The following is an 11,338-nucleotide window of genomic DNA, read 5'->3' as shown; positions in this document are numbered from 1 at the left end:
ATTGGCTCAGCCAATCAGAAGGGCGTTCCGAAAGCAAGCGCTCCACGCTTGTAAACGCGAGGAGCTGTAGTGAAACTGAACACATCCTTGTATTTTGTGTTGTTGGTAGTAAAATTGAGATATGTATGGGAGGGTAGGGATGATGAATAAATGCCATGTGAGTCTATAATTAAACAAAAAACAACTAAATATGTCAAGCCAGTTGCCCAAGAATAAGCACAAATGAGAAAGCATCAATTCGTTTTTCAGTTTTGGGATGCAGCATACTTTTGGGTATTTTAATAATTTTAATAATTTTTCCATCTAATCATTAACTATGACTAATTCATCTTAAAAATGCAGAGCTGACAAAAGTTCTGTTTTAAAGCATAGTCTTTCTACTGTTTGGCTATTCTTACACTGAAACACCCCACCTTTGCTTTTGCGATACTTCTTAATTCCTCTTGCCCTACTGCAATTTATTCTAAGCAAGTTGTTTTAGTTTTTGTTTTGAAGCTATTGTAACGCACCTGCAAATAAATGGAGACAAAATCCCTCATTTGTATAACTTCAAAAACAAAACAAAACAAAACACCATTCTTAGCTCATTTTCTTCCCCCAGACCCCTGCATGGTTATTAGGGAGTGTTGCTCTTCCCTCACTTTAGAATGGGGAGACTGAGACCCAGAGAAGTGACCGATCTACCTTATCAGGTAGATAGTGACAGAACTCAGTTGAAACCGTAAATCTCCTGATTCCTAGCTCTTTGGGCTTTACAACAACTGAGCTCTTTGGCTTTGTCAAATATTAACTGTGCTAAACAGATTCTTAAGAACTGGAACCAGCCAGAGATCCTTAGCCATCGAATACTGTGGCATTACTGGATCAACAATTAGTAGGGGTCTTGGAGTCTGATTAACTCAGTTTGACTCTCCCTCTGAATGAAGGAGGGCGTTGTTTTCCATCTTGATAGCTGAGAAAAGAATCGAGTTCCAATGTCTCTTGCAGGAGGTGTACTGCCAGCACAACTGATTAAAAATACATTTACTTTCCTAACTGGGTGTGAGAGGTACCTGCTTTTATGTGATGCAGATCCAGTGAGGTCCAACCAGGGTCCCCACTGGCTGCTAGCCTTTGTCAAGGTTTGGGAAAGTTACACCAGGTTCCTGATCTCTAAAGGAAGGGGGTCCTAAATTCACCCTCCCAGTTTGAAGGCTAGTGTAGTTTATTTTGACTTTGCTTTTGACATGGTACAGGAAGATACTGGAGTAGGCGACTACATTGGAAAGGGAAGTATAGAAAGGGAGTGCTAGTCAACCAAGAATATCGTTGTCACCATCACCATCATAGTAAGGTAGGTACATCATAGTATGTAAAAGTGAAGCCACCTTAGAGTTCTTGTATTCCAGTCCCCTTAATTTTAGATAAGAATTCACTGAAGCCCAGGGGAGTTTGCCTACTTCATGATTTTTCTGGGACAAACTCTGTTCCCAAGGATACATGATCACTTAGAAATTGCACCTTTGCTTGCCTCTTTAAGGTCCAGCACAAATACCAGCGGGGTCTCTGGGGTCCCTATGATCACAGCCTGTATAGTCTCTGGAACTTTTGCATCGTAACTGGCATTGCGCTTGGCACCTCCAGATAGCCCTAGAGTTAACATTGGGGTTATTCCACAAAAGACGGAAAGTCTGTATCTTTCCTTGAAGTTTGTAATCCAGGAACTTGAATATATCAATTATCATAGGTTTTTTAAAAATATAAACTTTCCTCTCTCTCACTTCTTGCCCTCCTCTTTAAATCCCTTTAATTTTGTTTGGACTGGACATAAACCCTGAGCTCTTCCAAGTCATTCATTTCAGAGTTATAAAAGGAAGTAATAAAATAAAACAGATTTCATCCACATGAAGTTCTGTCGCACGTTTACAAACATAACTGCTGCTTGACTTGATTTAGAATATCTTTTTAAGCACAGCAATTCTAGAATTGCAGAATGCCTTCTCCTTTTTCTCCTTTTCCACTCATTCACTCTCCGGATATTTGTTTCTGTCAATGAGCTAGGCATGAGGGAATACAGAAATGAAAAGACAATCTGTGTTATATGTTAAAAACATATATATATATATATAAAACAACATATCACAACAAATAATAATTCCTACATCAGGATTTTTTTTCTTATATTTTCAACAACAGGGTTTCCTTGCAGTGTTGTGTATTATAATAGTTTTATGATTAAAACCAGCTTATGCCATTTTGCCAGCTTGTGGTTGTCCCAATTAAAATTCTGGCAAAATAAATTATCCCAAATTAATATGAATCATTCCTAATTACAATGAATAATTTACCAGTAAAGTATATATCATGCTACATAAATATAAGAGGTCTGTTTTCTCCCAAGTTAGCCTTTGTAAATACACATTTCAAATCCACACAAACCAACTGGGAGGAGCTCGAGAATTCAAAGGCCGTAACTGTGCTCCTAGTTCATAAGTATGCATTTTCCTCTCTAAATTCTGCCTAAGCCTTGGCTTTATTATCCAAGTTCTTAAGAACAGTAGCTTATGGGCCTGTAGCTAGAACATGTAAGTCTTATTTTCCATGCATCCTAAAATAATAATTGTTATTATCACATCTAGTAAGAGAGAATGCCTACAGTGAGCTGATTGTTTCAGCATGTGTTCAGGCCAGCATGAGGCACGGAACTGGCCTCCTGGGTCTGAGATGAGCTGTGTGACCTTAGGCAACCTCTTAGAGCTACTTCCTTATCTGTGAATTAATGGGATTAGATTAATACATCTCTGTAGTCCTTTCCAAACTCCAAATACTCTAGGGATCCAAAAAAAAAAAAAAAAAAAAAAAAAAAAATCCTAGGGGGAGAAAACTAAGTTGGGTTCTTTACACACCACCTCCTCTGCTTTGCATCTACAAACACAGCTCTTTATGGCAGTATAGGTCAGAATACCTTAATATTTAATGGGATAGAGGGCACAAATATAAATTTGTCCAAAATCCCTTAAATCCTTTCTTCCTTAACTTCATGGTCTTGGTTTTTCTTTCTTCAAGCTAGTTTGTGGGAAGTGGCCTGGGGGGCTCAGAGAATCCCATCCTTTCTCCTAGGCAAATTTTCCACCCTAGCCCGAAGTGAGGTCTTTCCAGGAGAACGCAGCTCTTTCCCAGGCCCCTCCCCTGGAGATTTTAATTCAAACTGAGCCCGGGGCAGAGTTTCCCCAACTCGCCTGGTGGAGTTTATCACCTGGAGCTTAATCTAAAATACAAACTGCCCAGTCGCATGCCTGCCCAAGGCCCAGGGAGGGTTAGGTTGAAATCGCACTCTGTAGGTAGCGGGTTCCGCCAACTCGGGCTTTTCTCACTCCTTCCTGCTGGGAGGCGTGGACGGTGCAGGGCAGAGCTGCCAGCCTCCAGGCGGAAAGGAAGGAGAACAGATGGCCCGCTGGGGGTAGGGGATCACGTGTCAGACCTCACTCCGGGCTGGATCCAGACTTCTCTCAGGAGTCAGGCCCCTCGGCTTCAGCGACCCCAGCAAGGCACCCAGGACACAACTGGGGGAAAGCAGTGTTCATTTTAGTGAAAGCTGGGGAATTAGGGGAAACTGGCGAGTTTGAGGACGGGGAAGGCGGGGCTGAAGGGATCGGGCTTCCAACAATGGCAGTGTTCCTGGATTTGAAATACAATTAGGTAAAGGTTCATCGGGTGAAACGCCTGTGGCTATAACGACAGTTCACACCTGGGAGCGGGAGGGGGTCTGCGGGCCGCGCGAAAACTTGCACGACGCCCTACTTTGCTCTCGCTCCACTTGCAGGCCTCTCCTTTGCGGAGCAGAAAGGCCACCCGTTCATGCATATGCAAGAGGATAAGTTTAGCTCGCAGCCCTCAGCGCTCCGAGAAGCCCCGCGCGGCGCTCGGTGAATCACCCGCGCTCGGGGGCGGGCGCTCGGCTCGGGCCGCAGACTGGCGGGCGGCGCTGCCACTTGCGGGCGGCGCGCCCCGGCCTGGCATCGCCCTTTTAAAAAGTCTAACGCAGGCGCCCGCCGCAGCAGCAGCCGGAGGAGGCGAGTTCATCCGAGGACAGTCCCAGTTCTCAGAAATCCCTTCCCTGCTGGAACATCAAGCTCCCTTTACTGCAGTTGAACAAACTGCCCTAGATTGGGGGATGAGGAACCCGCCCCAAAATCGTGCAAGGAGCTCCGGGCGCCCGCGCCCACGTGAGCTAACCTTGAAATGAGCCCCCACACCCAGGTGGGGGGCGGAGAGGGCGGGAGGGGGTGGGAGTAGGCGGGGGCGGGTTGTGGGCCCCTCCCGGCCCAAGCCCTAGGGTTTGCGCCCTCCGCGTGCACGTTCCGTCCCCACCACCCTGTTTCATAACTCTAGCGGGGTTGCATTTTTTTTTTTAACTCCGGGGTAAGATAGGGGTGTGTGTGTGTGTAGGGGGGAGGAAGGCACCTTCCCCGTGTGTGTGTGTGTGTGTGTGTGTGTGTGTGTGTGTTGGGGGGGAGGAAGGCACCTTCCCCATCCCCCACGCTCGCGAGGAAGAGGAAAACGTGCTCTGCGGTCCCCCCTGGGAACACTGCGGAGTAGGGTGTCGGGATGACATCAGTTTCTAAACATAACCCGCACCGCACCCCAACTCTGAGCGCCATGAACAGGGCTGGGGCTTGGAGGGGGGAGAGCGGAGGAGGCTGAGCTGCTGTCCGCGGGCGGGGCGGGCCGGCCGGCCGGCCGGGCTGTGCGGGAGGAGATGACTTTGCAGGAATCGTGCTCTCCGAGTTTGCAGGCAGATCTCTCCCGCGATGGTCAGGCCACGGGGTTAGGAAACATTCTTGTCATTCCGCGCTCTCCCCTGCCCCACGAAAGTCACGCACACACGCACGCATGCACGCACCCCTTGGATCTAAGGTGCCTTTATTTATATAAATCCCCCATCCTCCATCTGTAGCGCCCAGGTTGGGTCCGTCTGGGGAGCATCCGCGCCCTCCAGCCCCGCGCTTGCCTCCGGGCTAAGCCTGCGAGGGGGTCTGTGCGGCCCTCCCGGTGAGTCAGAAGGGCTGTGTTTCCTGTGGTTGTTGTGGAACAGTTTGTCCTTTTTACCACCCTCTCCCCCCGCCCGGTCTCCACCCCCTTGGTAAATATAGCCCTCACGTTTCATCATCTCTTTGTCCAACGAGCGCCAGACACCCCGGCCCGCGGCCCCCGCCGCCTCCCTCCTCCCCCCGCTCGCGGTTACCTCGTATAACCCCGCGCGGGCAGGCGGCGGGCGGCAGCTAACCCGCGGCCCCTGGCAGCGCTGCCCGCCGCAGTACACCCCCACTCCTTACTCTCCCCTCCCCTGCTTCCAATTCCCACTTCAGTTGTGCCCCCAAGCCCTCGTCCCACCCCCGCTACCCCGGTGTCCTGGGGACAGGGTCGAGATGTGCGTCGGTGCTGGGAGGTAGACACCCCCTCTTCCCAGCCCCAGGCGTCACCCACGCCCAGGCCAGTACTGGATCTTCCACTTAACTAACCCCCCCTCTCCCAAGTCCCAAGGCCACCCCCTGTTCCCCTCCTGAGAGCGGGTGACAAGCTGCTGAGACAGTGTCTGATTCACCGACAGCTGAACCAGCCACGGGTACTTGTAGGTGGGCGCTTCGTGAGCCGTCCCCCGCCCCCCTCACCCCAGAGGAGAGTGGGCTGGAGGGTCGGGAAAGGCGAGGTGGGTGGATCACAGCCGAGAAGTGCGTGCTTACCCTTCCCTCTCTCCCTTCCCCTCCCAGCTTCATTTCCACACATACAGCCACCCACCGGGGACCGGAGGCGGTTGGTGTTCTCTGAGCGCTGGGAACTGGCTCTCTCTGTGGTCGCCTGTTTACTTCCCTCCTCCTCTTCCCTCTCCGTCCCTCTGGCCCCCACCACCCTACTGCCTCCCGCCCCGAGCAGCTGGTGAAACCTGCGGCAAAACACTGCAGTCATGAGACTTCCCTGGACTCGAGCTGTGGCCCGGGTTTGCCTTGCCCGGTGTTGCCCTGTGTCCACTTGGGGCGCTTCTTTGTTCTGGAAAGACAGGCTCTTGGGGCTCCCCATCCAGGAATGTGGAAGAGGTGACAGCCTCCCTCCTTCCCTCTTCCTCTCCCCACTTGGCACCAGATATCATCCTGTGGGGAACCTGCCTGGCTGCCTTTTTGGCTAGGGCTCTGGGCCACCCCTGTGAGTGGCCACCTGTCCAGGGAGGGGTAGTGAGAGAGGTGACAGTGTGTAAGAACTTGGCATCCAGGATGCTGCAGAGCTGGCTTATTTGCCATCACAGTCTTTCCTGTTCATGACAGGGCCCCCCAAGGTCCCTGCTGACCAAGGTTTTCAGGCAGAGCCTGGAAACCTGCTCCCGGGGACACACCCTCTCCTTATGGAGTCTGGCAAAACCCTCCCTTTCAAAGCTTGCTTCCCAGCAGGGAAGAATTCAGCCTCTCTCCTTAAGTAAGCTGAATGAACAAAGAACTCGGAGGAGGCCCGAAGGGTTCAGCTCTGGGTGCCGCCTGCCTGAAGTTCACCCCATTTAAATACCACCTCTTCACCACCACTCTCTGCTCCACTGCCATGGTTACCAGCTCCCTGTCCTTCGGCAGCACAAATGTTGCAGAAACAAACAAGGGCATTTTAACTGTTCTTTTAAATATCCAAAACACTGCCATGGTATTTTGGTAGCAGAGAAGAGGGAATGAAAGTCCTGACTGTTCCCTGGTTTCCTTCTGACCCCATGACCCTGGATAAATCCCTCATCCTGGTCAGCTTCTCAGCTGCCAAAGGAGGGAAGGAAGCTTATTGAGACATGAGACAGTGGAATTCAGAACAGAACAGGTCCACCCACTGCTGGAGAATTATTACTCAAGAAAGACTATGTCTCCCCTCCCTGCTCCAGCCTTAAATACCCCCTACCAGCTGCTCTGAGGTACTTGCCATTAGACTACACCATCCCCTGCTTGTGGCTGTCTTCTGTAGCATCTCTTGTACACTTTTCCCTCATTCCCTAGAGATTCTAGCCTCTGACTCACAGTCCCCACCCCCCACCCCACTCCTATTAACATTTTTGGTGAATTTAGCATCCTTGTAGAATAATGACCCATCTGAAATCCTAGTACCTAAATGGCAACCATCTTCCCCTCCACCCTCCTCTCATGTGGGTACCAAATAACAGCACCACCTCTGAACTTTTCGTGTCAAGCATCCTGTTCCCTGACCAACACCTCTTTCCCTTCCAGCTTACCTACTCTAATAATCCCATCTGAACAATTCTTTGACCCTATCTTGACCTCCTGTCTACTTTTTCACTGTTCATCATTGCCCCTATATTCTCACATCCCTCCTACCCAGCTTAGATTTCATGGTCTATCACTCTATCATTCCTTTACATACACCCCTCACTTCCTTGTTCCTGGGACCACCTACCTGGCAAAACCCTGATTCTGTCTAGCTTAACACACAGGACAAAAACAACAGAGCTAACTGTTGTCACTAAATTTATCATCATAAATCTCAAGTGGGCTCTCAACACTGCCCTTCTGCGTATCCTTAGTTGGTTTACTTTCCCACACTCTGAAATGACTACATTACACCTTCTATCCTCAAATATCCAACACCTCTCCCCTTCCTCACTCTGAGCTGTAAACCTTGCTTCTTATTTCACTGAGAAAATAAAAGCAATGTCGCAAGAACTGCCTCATCTTCCCACCACCAGAGCTTCCATCCTATCTGCCTGTCTGCCCTGCTCTGCCTCCCCTCCTGTCACATGGATGTAGTGTCCCTGCTCCTATCTAAGGCAAACTCTTCCACTTGGCACCAGGGTCCCTTCCCCTCTTGACTATTTCATGACTGCTCCTGAAATTATACCCCCATCTCCTGCTTATCAGTTGTCGCTCTCCTAAGTAATTCACTTCAGCACAAAAACATGATGTACTCTCTCCTGTCTTTATATGTATACAGATGTGTGTGATATTCCCTTAGCCCCATATTTTCCTCCAATTTTATTCCACTTGCCAATTTTCCTTGGCTGCAAACATCTCAGTTGCCTGTATGTCCACACCTCCTATTCTCTCTCGATCTCATGCTAATCAAATTTTCACCCCCATTGCTCCACTAAAACTGCTCTTGTCAAGGTCACAAATGACCTCCGTCCTACCAAATCTGTTGGACGGTTATTTCACTTCATCTGCCTCAAAGCGAAGAAGACTAAGGAGTGGGCAACGAAGTAAGAGGAAAATAGAAAAATGTGGTAGCCTAGGAGCCAAGAAATTGTTTCAGGGAAGAGAGTGTAATTCCTTCTTAGTCTTGTTTGCTGATTTCAGTTCTTCTCCTGACTCTCTGAAAGTTGGGGTGCCCCAGGACCCCGTCTTTGGCTCTTTTCTACATCCGTACTCACTCTGTTGGTGACTTAATCCAGCCTCAAGGCTTTACTATCTTCTATGCACCAGTGACTCCCAAATTTTTATCTTCAGTCCAGACCTATCTCTTGAGTATCCAACCATCTAGTCATCATCTCCACTTGAATATCTAACAGGCGTCTCAAACTTAACATATTAAAATCAAACTGCTGATCATTTCCCCCCAAAACAGCTCAATTCCAAGCCTTCCTCATCTTAAATAAAGGCATTCTTGTGCTGCTGGTTGCTCAAGCCAAAAACCAAGAACCAGAGTTATCCTTGATTCCTCTCATTAATTTATACCCCACAGCTAATCCATCAGGAACTCCTGTTAGCTGTATTTTCCAAATATATCCAGAATTTGGCACTTCTAGTTGCCTTCTCTGCTACCACCTTCATCTCCTGTGTTGATAACTGCAGTGGCTTTCGAGCTGGTCTCCTGCTTCCACCCTACCCTGGCTTCGTTTCCCAACACAACTGATGGTGTGCTTTTCTTAAAAAGCCTATCAGGTCACCTCACTTTGCTCAAAACTCCTCAGTGACTCCCATCTCTCTGAGTAACTGCTGAAGTCTGCATAATGGGGACAAGGCCCACACCAACCCCCCGAAAGGTGGCTTTCTGATCTCCTCTCCTACTGCACCCCATTCCTCCCTCCACTCCAGCCACATTGCCCACCTTGCTCATCTGGGACTTGCCAGCCACATTCGCACTTTAAAGCATTCGCTGTGGCTCTTCCTTCTCCCTGGAACCCTCTTCTCCAGGATCTCTGCATGGTTCACTCCCTCACCTTCCTTAAGCCTTTGCTCAATGTCCCCATCTAAGAGAGGTCTGCCCTGGCTGTCCTATTTGTAATCACAACTCCTGTAGTTGCCCTGTTCTACATTTTCCTCCTCCATGGCACTTACATATTCCAACATGCTACATAGTTTGCTTAGTTAGTATATTTGTTGTTTATTGCCTGTCTCCTACTAAATACCAGCTGTTCTGTTCCCTGATGTATTCTTAATGCCTAGAACAGTGCCTGGCAGATAATAGGCTCTCAGTAAATTTTGTTGGATGTTGAGTAAATAGGGGAAAAAGAGCTATACTTTTTTGGAACCCTTGCTATGTGCCACACACTCCAAAATATACTCTGTGTGGTCTTAGCACTTCTGGTTTATAGATGAGGAAATTAAGGTACAGAGAGGGTAAATGACAAGTCCAAGCTCACATGGTGGCAAAACTAGGATTTGAACTCAGGACTCTGGTCCAGAGCTCATGTTCTTAAGCACTCCATTATCATGCCCCTGTATATGAGTAAGCTGTAAAGCTAAACTAAAAGTGAATTCTTTCTGCTGTGGCTGCAGTCAGCTGTGGAGAAGCACATTGTAACATCTCCAGAGGTCACCTGAGTATATGTGTGGGAGTAGGGTGGGTCCCACAGTTTCCCGCCCCTATCCCAGACACTAATGCTGAAGAAAGGGTGAGGGTGATGGGCAAGGACATGGCCATATTATTTGGTTTGCACTAGAGTATTTTGGCTATTTATGAAGATGTTGAACATATTTACATAATAGAGGCAGCATGGTGCAGTAGCTTTGTTTCTTGCTCACAATGCATTTTAAACAAGGATTGGTTAAGGTCGCTATTAATTCATATCCAGGTTGATGGAACAGCCACTGTTTGGAACATTCAAGTCATAGTTTCTACTTACATCTCACATGTCGCCATCCCATCCGTAAGGAGAACAGGAAGCACAATCCTTCCATTGCCCAGAAGGCAGGGAGCTGAAAATACTTTTTGGGCCCATGTCCAGTATGACTGAGTAAGCTCTTGTTGGACCAACCTTCTTAGAGATAACAAATATAAACTCTGGATAAAATACAGAAAACAGTTACCTGAAGCTCCTGGAGAGTGACCAAAACTGGCAGATAGGGGAAGGGAGTTGGCATTTGGAAGATGAGAATGACGTGGGGAGAATTTCCTGTTTATCATGGCTTTTAGCCTGAGGGTAGGTCCCAATTTATACCATTTAAAATGATTAAAATTTTGATAGAAAGCCAACAGTCTTATTGGCTTGAATGGCCAGAGGATAAGTTTTGGGGCACCCACAAGTAAGTTGGGAAGTAAGAGAAGAAATTCCAGAAAAGAGAGAGCTAGAGAGAAGTAGCCCCAAATTCTGGGTATAAACCCTGCCCAAATCTCTGTCTGATTGCTGAATCATACGTGCCTGCGGCCGACTCCAAGCAGCCCGGGTAAGACTACACAAGTGAACTGAAATTTGAACAGCTGCTCACTGTAGGGGAAATGGAGTTTTGCAGTTTGAGTTCAGCCAACTTAACTATCCACTTAAACTAAAAAATCAGTACTCTTTGGAGGAGTATAACAGAATCCACAGTCTCTACAACCTGTTATTCACAATATCCAAGATATATCTTAAACTTACTTGACATATGAATAAACAGAAAAACATGACCCATTCACATTAGAAAAGACAGTCAATGGGGATCAACCTCTAGATGACTCAGATGTATGATATTGCAGATATGGACTTTAAAGCAGCTATTGTAAGTATGTTCATGGGTGGGAAGAAAAATATACTTGTAATGAATGGATGGGAAATCTCAGTAGAGAAATAGAAACAAAAAAAATCAAATGGAAATTTCTAGAATTGAAAAACATCTGAAATAAAGTATTCATGGGACAGGCTTAACGTCAGATGGAAATGACAAAGGAAAGAGACAGTAAACTTGATGATATCGGTAGAAATTACCCAATCAGAAGAGCAGAAAGAAAAAATTTTGAGGAACAAAGAGCCTCAGGGGCCTGTGGGACAATATCAGAATGTCTACCACGTGTAATTGGAGTCCTAGGAGAAAAGAGAGAGAATGGGGTAGGCAAAATATTAGCATAAATAATAGTGAGACATAAATTGATAGATTCAAAATGATCAGTGAACATTAAGCAGGAT

Source organism: Ceratotherium simum, chromosome 20, assembly GCF_057802395.1.
Source record: "Ceratotherium simum simum isolate JZ-2026a chromosome 20, ASM5780239v1, whole genome shotgun sequence".
NCBI lineage: Eukaryota > Metazoa > Chordata > Mammalia > Perissodactyla > Rhinocerotidae > Ceratotherium > Ceratotherium simum.
This window is presented reverse-complemented; position numbering follows the sequence as displayed.